Genomic DNA, 10782 nt, shown 5'->3' on the forward strand with positions numbered 1-10782 from the left:
TCCTCAGTGTATATAGCCCTTTTATTGACAATTTATTGAAGGCAGTGAGTGATAAATATTTAATGTCATGGATGTCTAAGGCGGTGCATGTCATATGGAGGAAAGAAAAACATACACTGTAACATAAGAGAAACAAAGTGTGGGATTCAATGGTTATAGGAAAACCAGCTCTGGTATATTGCTAGGAATCTGGAAGGCCATATGCATGTAGATGACAGAAAAGACTTGGAAAGGTACTTAGGTCACTAGGGGCTAAATTTGAGACTCTGTATTAATTAATCAAGAAGTAAAGGGTAATGTAGAATCGTCAACCGCATGGTTGGATGTTGAAGATGGTACAAGAGATAGATCTTTTTTTTTTTAGTTATTTTTCTCCTCTAGGATAGGAGAACCCAAAGGCACATTGGTATTGTGTTAAAATGTTTTCAAATACGTAAATATGCATAGTTAATAAATATGCATATACAAGCAAAGGGAGGAGACTCCACTTTTGCTGGGGATATAAATCAGGGATGTGTCATTAAACAAGACCTTGAAAATTAGGTTGCAAAATGTGACTGGGCATAAGCATCAGTAAGCACAGAGACAAAGCTGGAAAGAGAGAGAGAGAGAGAGAGAGAGAGAGAGAGAGAGAGAGAGAGAGAGAGAGAGAGAGAGAGAGAGAGAGAGAGAGAGAGAGAGAGAGAGAGAGAGAGAGAGAGAGAGAGAGAGAAAGCAAGTGAAAATACAAATAAAAAGAATAAACTGGAGGTGGAAAGGATGGGTTCAAGAAAGTTGAATAGGATGTGTTCAGTCCTATGAGATATTCAGAAAACAGTGCTTTAACCCTTTGTTTCTCTGTGAATACTCAGATCTTCAATACCAGCAGTCCAACCTCAAGAATTGTGGTCACTTAATTCTATTTTACCTGTGACTTGAAAAGACTCACCTGTATTAAAACCTGAAATAGGCTTGGAGGGCAGAGTCAGTTACCCCATCAAGAAATACCAGTAATACTGTAGTAGTCCATTTGTCAGTCAGAACGAACTGGACTTGAAAGCAGATTTTTAGTTGCCATCTTTTAAACATTTATTAAATGACTATTACAAGTATTAAGCTGAGTACAGGACAAAATTGTATGTAAGACAATCTCTTTCTTCAAGAAATACGTAGTCCAGACAGAAAAAGAAATAAACATATAGTTGCTGGCAAAGTCTCAAAGTTTCCAAGTTACAGCTTACATCAGTCATCGATATTCAGACCACATTAAGGGGCCGTAGGAAGGCACTGAGAAGAAAGAGTAGGAGTTAGGCTGCCGAAGGAGGAAGAGTGACAGAGTGGATAAAGGGAGGAGAGAGCATCCAGGCAGAACTAGAGCTCGAGCTGCTGTAGTTTTCGGGCAACAAGTAGTGAAGTAGCAGGAGATGAAACCTGAAAGCTGGCTATGTAAGCAAAGACAAGATAATGGAAAAACCTGGTAGGCCATGTTGAACAATCTCCTACCAAAAAACACCAACCACTGGATTATATGAGGGAAATAAAAAGGCAAACTGAAGGGGGAAAAAAAGAACATTAGATTGACATGGTCAGGGTTGCATTTTAGAAAGTCCATGCTGGAAGTCCTATTGACAGTATTTGTGTAAGTAGGTCAAAGCTCGAGGCAAAAATGACTAGCCAGTAGGCAATTTTCATATGCTATTATAAGAGAGAAACATTTATGATGGGGCTACTCCCATTGTCCAATTCTTGTCAAGAATTCCTCATGCAAAAGCCACACTCTTTTATATTATCCCCAGGAAGCTTCAACTTTACCTTAATTATCCTGACTCTCCCCAGTGGCAGATCTGACACATGATTCTACATTTTAGGAAAATGCACAAACCAATAAATCCATAGTTGGGTTATGATGCAAAGAAGTCTCCCAAAGGTGCTTTTCTGCTTCACAATTCGTTCTCTCTCCTTTGGAGTTGATTCCTGTTCCCAGAAGAGTGGCTATACACACACTACAAATTTCGGTGTCATGGAACAGAATTTGTTTGGGAGCAAATAGATGGAGGAAAAAATCTTTCTGCAGCAAAACCTTTTAAGACAACAAGGAGGCCTGCTTTGCTCTCAAAGCGTTAGCTCCTGTGTTCTTACAAATTAGTCAAAAATATAAAAGACTGAAAAGGTGCTTTTCTTTATGTTTTATAAACATTAAAATGTACTCCTTATCTGTCTCCTCCCCTCTTCTACTTCCCCTCTCTACCCCCTTTCTTCTCTCTCTTTTTAGGAAAGGATCTTGCAGTAATAGCCTAGGCTGACCTGGAACTCATGACCTTCCTGCTTCCACCTCCCAAAAGCTGGGATTATAGTTGTATACCACTAAAATGCCTTCTTTATTCTTTATTTTAGGCTCATATGAGCCTGGCACTCAGTGGCTTACTCCTGTAATCCTAGCTTTTCAGGAGGTTGGAGTTAGAGGATCCCAGTTCAAAGCCAGCCCAGGTAGAAATGTCAGTCAGACTCTATCTCCAAATAACCAGTAAAAGGTCAGGCTAGGACTCAAGTGAGCATGAAAGCCTACCATGTGAGCTGTGCGGGTGTGAGACTCAAACCTTGGTCCCAGGAGATAGGTGAAAGATATCTAGAGATGTAATGATAGATAAATGATAGACAATTAAAGATAGATGATGAGGATTGTGATGATAATGATGATGATGAAGATAGGTAGACAGAAAAATAGCTAAGTAAATGTGAAATCTTAATAAAAATCATTTTAATTTTTGTAACTGAGATTTCTATTCTGTATGTGCATCTTACCAGAAGAAGCTGACTTGAAAAAAGACAAAGAACTGAAGTCTGATTTAAGAATTCAACAGACAGTATATTCTTTTCAAGAAAGAAAATTTTCAGGTAGAAATGTTCACAATTGACACTCCATTGGACACAGTTGACTTCTAACCATGATTGAAAATCACAAACTAGATACTCTAAAGAATTAAAAGTACAAAATATAATGTTTGGCTAAAGGATTAAAATAAAGTTTGACAATTCTCATCTGATATTAAGGACCTACCATGAGCCAGTGTGTTAATATACACTTATTTTCTTGCTTAATCCTCTGCTAACCTCTGAGGTACTTCACAGGTTGGGACATAAATTAAGAGAAAGTAAGTACTTTCCCCACTGTGATAGAAGAGGATTCAAGAACTGAAATATGAATCTAATTCTTCTTGACTTGAAAGTTTGTTTTCATTCAGAATACAAGAAGCTTGTCTTTTAAATTCCAATAATTGCTCTTCTCAGAGAAGAAGGGAACATGAAAATCTTGGCTCTGAGATGAGAATTCCTTGAATAATAAATAAGTGTTTTCAGCAAGATTGACTTTGTGTACCACAGTAAAGCTGAGTGGATATGTGGGGTCCAAATGTTCAGAAAGTTTTTTTTTTCTTTCACTCTGAACTGCATTGCCACAAGGCACACATCCTGATTTTGGGCACCAGAAAATCAACTTCTTTAGAGGTGGATACAAAGAGTCAGACCACACTGCTCTGAAGGGCTACTGAGCTGCCAAAGGAAAATTGTAGTAAAGAAGCAAAGCATTACAAGGAGAGAAGTAATTAAAACACTGTGTTTCTAGGGTTTGTTATGTATAGTTGATAATAAAATAACTTTGACAATGAAGCTATTTATTAAGTAAGTTTAGAAACAAAATAAATCTCTGCAAATTATTCAGACTTCCAAATACCTTTCACTAGGGAAAACCAGATACTGGAAGAATTTAGGCAAAAAACAGATAGGGAAAAGTAGAAGTGGAATTGCAATAGATGATTAAAATAATAGATTCATTCTTAATATTACGAAGTGGATGTCTACCTTCAAATTACAAAAATAAACTTCATGCAGTGTGGCAAGAAATCCCAGAATAAAACAGCCAAAGTAGCCTTTATATATTTAGAAAAAAATAGGGCATTTTAAAATAGAAATTTTACAAGGTCCAAAGTATTCTGTATAGATATAACACCTGTCATCATTGTAATTATAGAAACTAACAGTGACTCAAACAGCCACACAGTCAGTGTGTATGGCCTCACAGAAGGGAGAAGTTATGGATACGGATGTTTATTTAAACTTTAAAGTATTCTCTACTTTATATTATGAAATATTACAAGAGTTTTAGAAGACTGATAAATAACAACCTTGAAAGGAAGAATTCCAGGCACGCTGCACGACCATGGGGACATTTATTCGTCTTTGTTCCGCTTATATGTCTATGTTCTTCAGAAGTCAGTTCATATTTCCAGAGAGCTCATGGAAGAGGAAAGTCAGAGTTACAGGTAGAAAGAAAACAGATCAAGGGAAACCCACTAATGGCATGAGGTGTTTCTCAAGTCTGATGTTAATATAATGCCATGAGTTTCATCCTACGTAACTCACAATTTAAACATGGACATTTGTGAAGGATCTTTTTGTTTTCTACAATAAATTGGAGCAAAAATCAATCAATTAGCCTTAAACTAATTTAGTTTCCTTTCAGAAGAAGATATTGTCAGGGTGTTAAGAAGCAGGGGAAGATATGCTTATAGACCTTAAATCAGGGGAGATAACCCACATCAGTCAGTATGCAGCCTTCCAAGAGAAACCAGAGTTAAACTAAGCAGAAAGTGAGACTTACTTGTTAAAGTAAGTGAGTCTCAGGGAGAGGGATGGCATGACCTGGTGTTGTAGGCCGTCCATAGCTCCTGCCATCTGTGACCTTCTCTGGGATGGACTCATTTTCCAGTTGGAGGGTGCGCAGGTGGAAATGTGGCTCTCAGCAATTCAAGTACTCACAGCTTCCACAGAGAGGACCTGAAGGTTGATATTTTTTCTTATTCCAGATGTAAATATTAACAGCAGTAATGACAAAGGGACACAGATGTATCAGTCGGGGCTATTAGAATAATTATTTTATTATTATTATTTTTTGGGGGGGTCTGATCGTGGGGCCTGAACTCTGGGCCTGGGCACTGTCCCTCAGCTCTACAGCTCAAGGCTAGCACTCTACCACTTGAGCCACAGTGCCACTTCTGGCTTTTTTCTTTTTGCTTATGTGGTGCTGAGGAATTGAACCCAGGGCCTCAGGCATGCAAGGCAAGTGCTCTACCACTGAGCCACCTTCCCAGCCCTAGAATAATTATTTTTATGGGAAAAGCTAGGTTTCTTGTTTCTAGTTTATTGGGTGGATAAAAATGACAGCACACTTCCTCCTGATTGTATCACAGCTCATGAAGAGCAATGAGAAATATTAGAGAAAAATAAGAATGTGACTCTGGGTAAGAAAGACCCATGTGCTTGTTCTCTATGTGAAATCTCCTAATGTTTCCTGTTAATTTATCAGTCCTTAATGCCACTGTATCTGTTTTTTTTCCATTTTAACATTCTTCTCTTTATTTTCTCTTCCGAGTCTGAAAATCTAGTAGAAGAACACTATTTTCAAAATAAAATTGAATCGGTACACTGAATTGGTACAATGATTTGTTCATCATTAGGCCATACCTCTCAGGTTCAAACAGCCATGCAGCTTCCACAGGGGACTACTTGGATTACACTTTGCCATCAGGCCTAGGAGATGGAGGCTTGAAGACTGAAGGAAGAGGAAGAAGAAGAAGGGTCCTTTAACTTCTTTGGTTTTATATTCTGGTCAGTGTCAGCTCAGCAAGGTTTAAAACTGGAGGTTTTCTAATATCCAAAGAATTAGCGACTTTACTTCTTTCCTCTCACTTCATAGGCATTAGAACCTCATAATGGACATCCACCTGAACCCTCCCCCCCTGCACATACCCCCCCCCACACACACAGAGGCCTTTGTCTCAGCTCAGAGATGCATCTGTACTCTGTGGCCAGCCGCTTTCTCTGAGGTCTGAGACTCAGCTTCCAAGGGCTTCACTTTTCCACTCTACTTCTTAATAATTCTCCTTTTCCTTCTCCCAACACTGGGAAGGGCAGCCCATTCCAGAAGTTCTTCCTTCGGTCATATCTTGGTTTTCTTGTCTTCCTCTTCAATGAGTGTTTTAGTTTTTCCTCTCTCTGTGGGAAAAATAGATGATGAAAACAATGTCAAAAAAAAGAAAGACCCAAGGTTTCCGCCCATAGTTGGCTGGTTTTATTACTGTGTCCCTTTGGAGAGGCAGAGCAGCATGACTAAGAAGGCAAGGCGTGGTCAAGGGAATATATTTGCGAACTGCTTACCTCATGGCAGCTGGGAGAGAGAGTAAATAAGAGCTGGGACAAGATATATCTTCCTGGGGCATGCCCGCCCCCCACCATGACCCACTGTTTCAACTGGGCCCCCCTTCCTGTTTCCCACCACCTCCTAATTATGCCATCAGATTATGAGTTTTCAATGAGTGGCTTAATCCTTTGACGAAATTAGATCCTGTATAAGAAAATTACTTCCTAAAAGCCCATCAACTTGCAAATAAGTAACACATAATACTCCATATCGAAGCTATAAGAGCTGGTCAATATGTAACAATATTTGTATATTATATGAAACCTTCTTTACTAAAATAAATCTGTCATTGGTTTCCTGATTTTTTTTTCTACTTGGTAAATGTTGCTCATTTATCCCAGTACAGTTTTAGTTTCTATCATGTAACTGCCCACATTCATTCCTCAAACACTTTCAATGGCTATTTTGCTTATCTATTGCACAAAGGATATTTGCATGTTACACTGTTTCAGGAATCTCATATTCTCCTGATCAATAGAACATTTGTCAGAACAATCTTCTTCAAAGTAAAGTTCCATAGAAGGAGGGAAAAAACTATAAAATTAAAAACATAACCAGGAAATTGTATATTCTATTCATAATACTCTGGGCTGGATAAGTACTGTCTTGAATAACTCATTTATCTCCAGGTAACAGTTAGACTATTAGTCAGAGTTCTCCAAAAAAAGAAAATCTCTAGGAGATAAATTTCTACCTTGAGTCCATAAGGTTTTTTTGTTTGTTTGTTTTTGCCAGTCCTGGGGCTTGAACTCGGGGCATGGGCACTGTCCCTGAGCTGCTTTTGCTCAAGGCAAAAGTGTCACTTCCTCCTTTTCTGTTTATGTGGTGCTGAGGAATCAAACCCAGGGCCTCATGCATGCAAGGCAAACACTCTACCACTGAGCCACCTTCCTAGCCCATGTCCATAAGTTTTGCATGCAGAGATTCAGCCAGAAATTGGAAAAACATGCAAGAAATTATATTGCTCCTTAACATGTGCAAACTTTATGTCTTAAGCAGTTTGACAACTGTTACAAGTTTCTAGAGTCTTACTTTGTGTGGGATTGCTGGAGGGAAAGGAGAAAGGATAATACTGAAAGCAAGAATTCTCACAGCCAGAGATGTTAAACTTACAAGTCTAAATTCAAAGCTGAAAATGATGCTACTAAAGTCAAATGTGATGCGTCAATAGATATTGTTGTAGATGGGTGTAGAATTTACTCAATTTTCAACCAAGCCAAGAAATTCCTTCCTCCCTAAATGTGCACATAGTTTTCTTCAAAGTAATAAAATGGTATTTTTTAGACTTTGATGAAATGCTTTTAAAGAATTTAAACAATTCAAGAATACATTTTCCTCTTTCTTTTAGAGAAAAACTTCAAACCAGATGGTTGGACTTAATTAATTCTTATCACAGAGACATCTTTGTCATAAGGTATTTTTCACAGATGAATAGTATTACAGAAACCCCTTTTATTTACTGAATTGCGAAAAGAATGACTTTTCAGAAAGGAAGCAGTTACTGTAATTTTATCTTCTATTTCTTCAACTTTCTTGGCACTTAAAAGCAATTATAACATTTAGACTATTGAGTCTTCACTGAAGCAAGAGACATGTTTGTTTTAAATACTTTCTGTCCTCAAAGAACGAATTTGGGGGACTTTGTGCTGCAGTGTTTAGTTTCAAAATAAATATTGTAAAGCCTAATTTTGTTGCTGGACTTTTGTCTGCATGCTTAGCAGTTGAACTCACCATAGAACATCCAGTGGAGGCAAGCTTTAATTTACTTTTTCTTCCTTTACTTCCCATCTTACTCAGCAAAATTGAAAGTTAAATCACTAGGTATTTAAACCATAGGAAACATACTTTTTTTTGTAGAGACAGACAAGTGTGTAATGAGTCAATTAGATTTTATTTATGAAAAGTAATAAAATTATGATCACACATTTTAGAAAACTTACAAAAACATTAACAATAAACTAAAGCATGGTTCTTTCATCCTTCCTTACTTCCAAATCTCTTTTTCTCTCTCACATGCACGCACGCACACACACACACACACACACACACAGAGTTTAACAAATTTAAAAGTCCCAATTACAGAGTCTCTCCTACAAAACAGAAAAAAGCAGAAACCCAAGTTTTCTGTTATTATCGACTTGCAGAATAATCCTTCAGGTGATGAGGAAATGAACAACAAGATTTGATCTCAGCTTATCTGATTTCCAGAGCCTAAGTTATTTATATTCAGGAACCAGGTCTCCTTTTCTATCTGAGAAACATATGTGTTCACAGTTTCTACTCTATTTTGAATTCACAGAAATATTTTCTGGCTTCATATAAAATGTGCATTCTTCTATTTATCAATATGTATTGTAAAACATTTGAACTTTCAGATTTATCAATTAACCTGGGACCGATATATATGGTTGTGTTTGTGTATGATTTCAAGCTGTATTTTGTGAATACAACAGCATTTCATCCCCTTTTGGTTAGAACAATTCAACTTTGAAGTAACTTCACTCACTGATGCCAAAATTAACCCTTGTCCTACTGTCCTCCTTGAAATACAAGTAAAACAAACATACTATTGTTTTCTAAATAGCAGCATTAAAAATGCTCTAATAGTTTTTTCATTACTGTTTTCTCCTCAACTTCCTCTCATTAATCTATTAGCAATCAAAAAGAGAGTAAAGAAAAAAAAGTGAAGGAGAAAGGGGGAGGGGTATGCAGATGATTAAAAAATAACAAATGATTGTAAATTTTGGTTCATTCATTCACTTAGCAAATAATTGAATGAATGAATGAATAATGAATGGATGACTTCTATGGACCAGGCATTGTGTCAGGAGAAGTTGCAAAGATGAGAAAAGCAAAACAGACAAAGGATCCTACTACTTTATTTATATATTGTCAGGTAAAATTATATGCATTCACCACATATAATCTAATGTTCTGAAGTATGTATACATTGTAAGATGACAAATTCTAACTATGTAACATATATCACCACATATAGTTATTATTGTGGTGCGGACACTTACTAATCAATCTCTCTGCGTAAAGTATTATCTATAAGACATTATTTAAGAGAGAGGGAATACAAACCAATGTATGCTATTTAGGAAGTACTTTAGTGATTTTTTTTTTGGAGCGCAAAACAATTTTCACTGTCCAAAGTATAAGTCTTTGTAAAGTATCATTACCTTATGATTTAAGTCTTTGAAATATTTTAAATAATTTATTCAAGTCAACCAATTAGGTCTGTGAAAAGAAGAGAGCTTTAGTATTGTTTGATAAAGACTCTGATGAAAGGCTTGCATAATAGCATTTGGATCACGGACAACTGAGGATTTATTCTCTAGATATTTTATTGTAAGAAATAGAGTTTCTTGTCATGTTGGCCTCACAAGCAGCAGTGAGCAGAGCCTCGGGGAGGGAGAGTCTGTGTGGCCACCAAGCATGGTGCACTCTGTTTGAACTTGAGTTTCTCCTTGACTCTCAGACTATCACAGGTTGCAGCTCCGTGTGGATGACCTTGTGCCAGCGTAGATGCTGAAGGTCAGCATGGAAGTCCATTGATATACTGTGAAAATACATCACTCTGTGTAAAAATGCCACTGTTTTACCTCTGACCTTGTAACAACCCAGGCAACATTATTTTTTTCTCCTTAAAATAAAGAACTCTCAGGGTTCCTTGCCTTATTCTCAGATATAACTAGGAGTTACAATGCCCCACACATTTCTGCATTAAAGTGAATGAGTTCAGACTGCAAATGAATAGCTCTGTTGTATGAAATGATAGAATAGTGGCGCCTGTGACCTGATCACATGATGAAATAGAGCCAGTCCTCTCAGAACACTCATCGCAGTCACCTACAAAGTTGGATGTCTTGGGATCAATAATACGGGAGTGAAGAGGAGGTAGGTAAGAGATGGTGACTTCCATACAATGTCTTTTGGAGGTTCTGCTTTGATTCAAGGGCATATGTGTTAGGTTCTTGTAACTTTAATCATCTAAGACAACTGAGATTGTCCTGGTGACCTTCTGAAGCAGGCCAGTTGCAGGGCAAGCACAATATTGTGTCAATTCTGCAGTCCTGACTTACAGTCACACAGTATTCACACAGGATCCCCTGATTGAAGACTGGCCTGATTTCCTTACACTTGCTTTCAGTTTTCAGTTTAAGGATGCTACTGTTTGAAAATTCAACTTGTGCAATTACACTGAAAATGTCTTGAATTCAAACATGGTTAGCTATTCAGTAAAAATGGGCAATTAGTAATATATTTACCCAAGATCTGTTATATTATTTATTGATGCTAAGTGCTGGTTTATCATACCTGTAACCCTAACTACTCAGGAGGCTGAGAATTGAGGATTATGATTTGAAGCCAGCCTGGGCGGGTAAGTCTGTGAGACTCTTATCCCCAATTAACAACTTCCTACCCCTCCAAAAAAAAAAATAAATAAAAAGAAAGAAAGAAAGAAAGACTGGAAGTGGAGCTGTGGCTTAAGTAGTATAGTGCTAGCTTTGACCAAAAAGCTCAGAGAAATTGTGTAGGCC

The sequence above is a fragment of the Dipodomys merriami genome, unplaced genomic scaffold (assembly GCF_024711535.1).
Source record: "Dipodomys merriami isolate MVZ:Mamm:240054 unplaced genomic scaffold, mDipMer1.0.p SCAF_41, whole genome shotgun sequence".
In the NCBI taxonomy this organism is placed as follows: Eukaryota; Metazoa; Chordata; class Mammalia; order Rodentia; family Heteromyidae; genus Dipodomys; species Dipodomys merriami.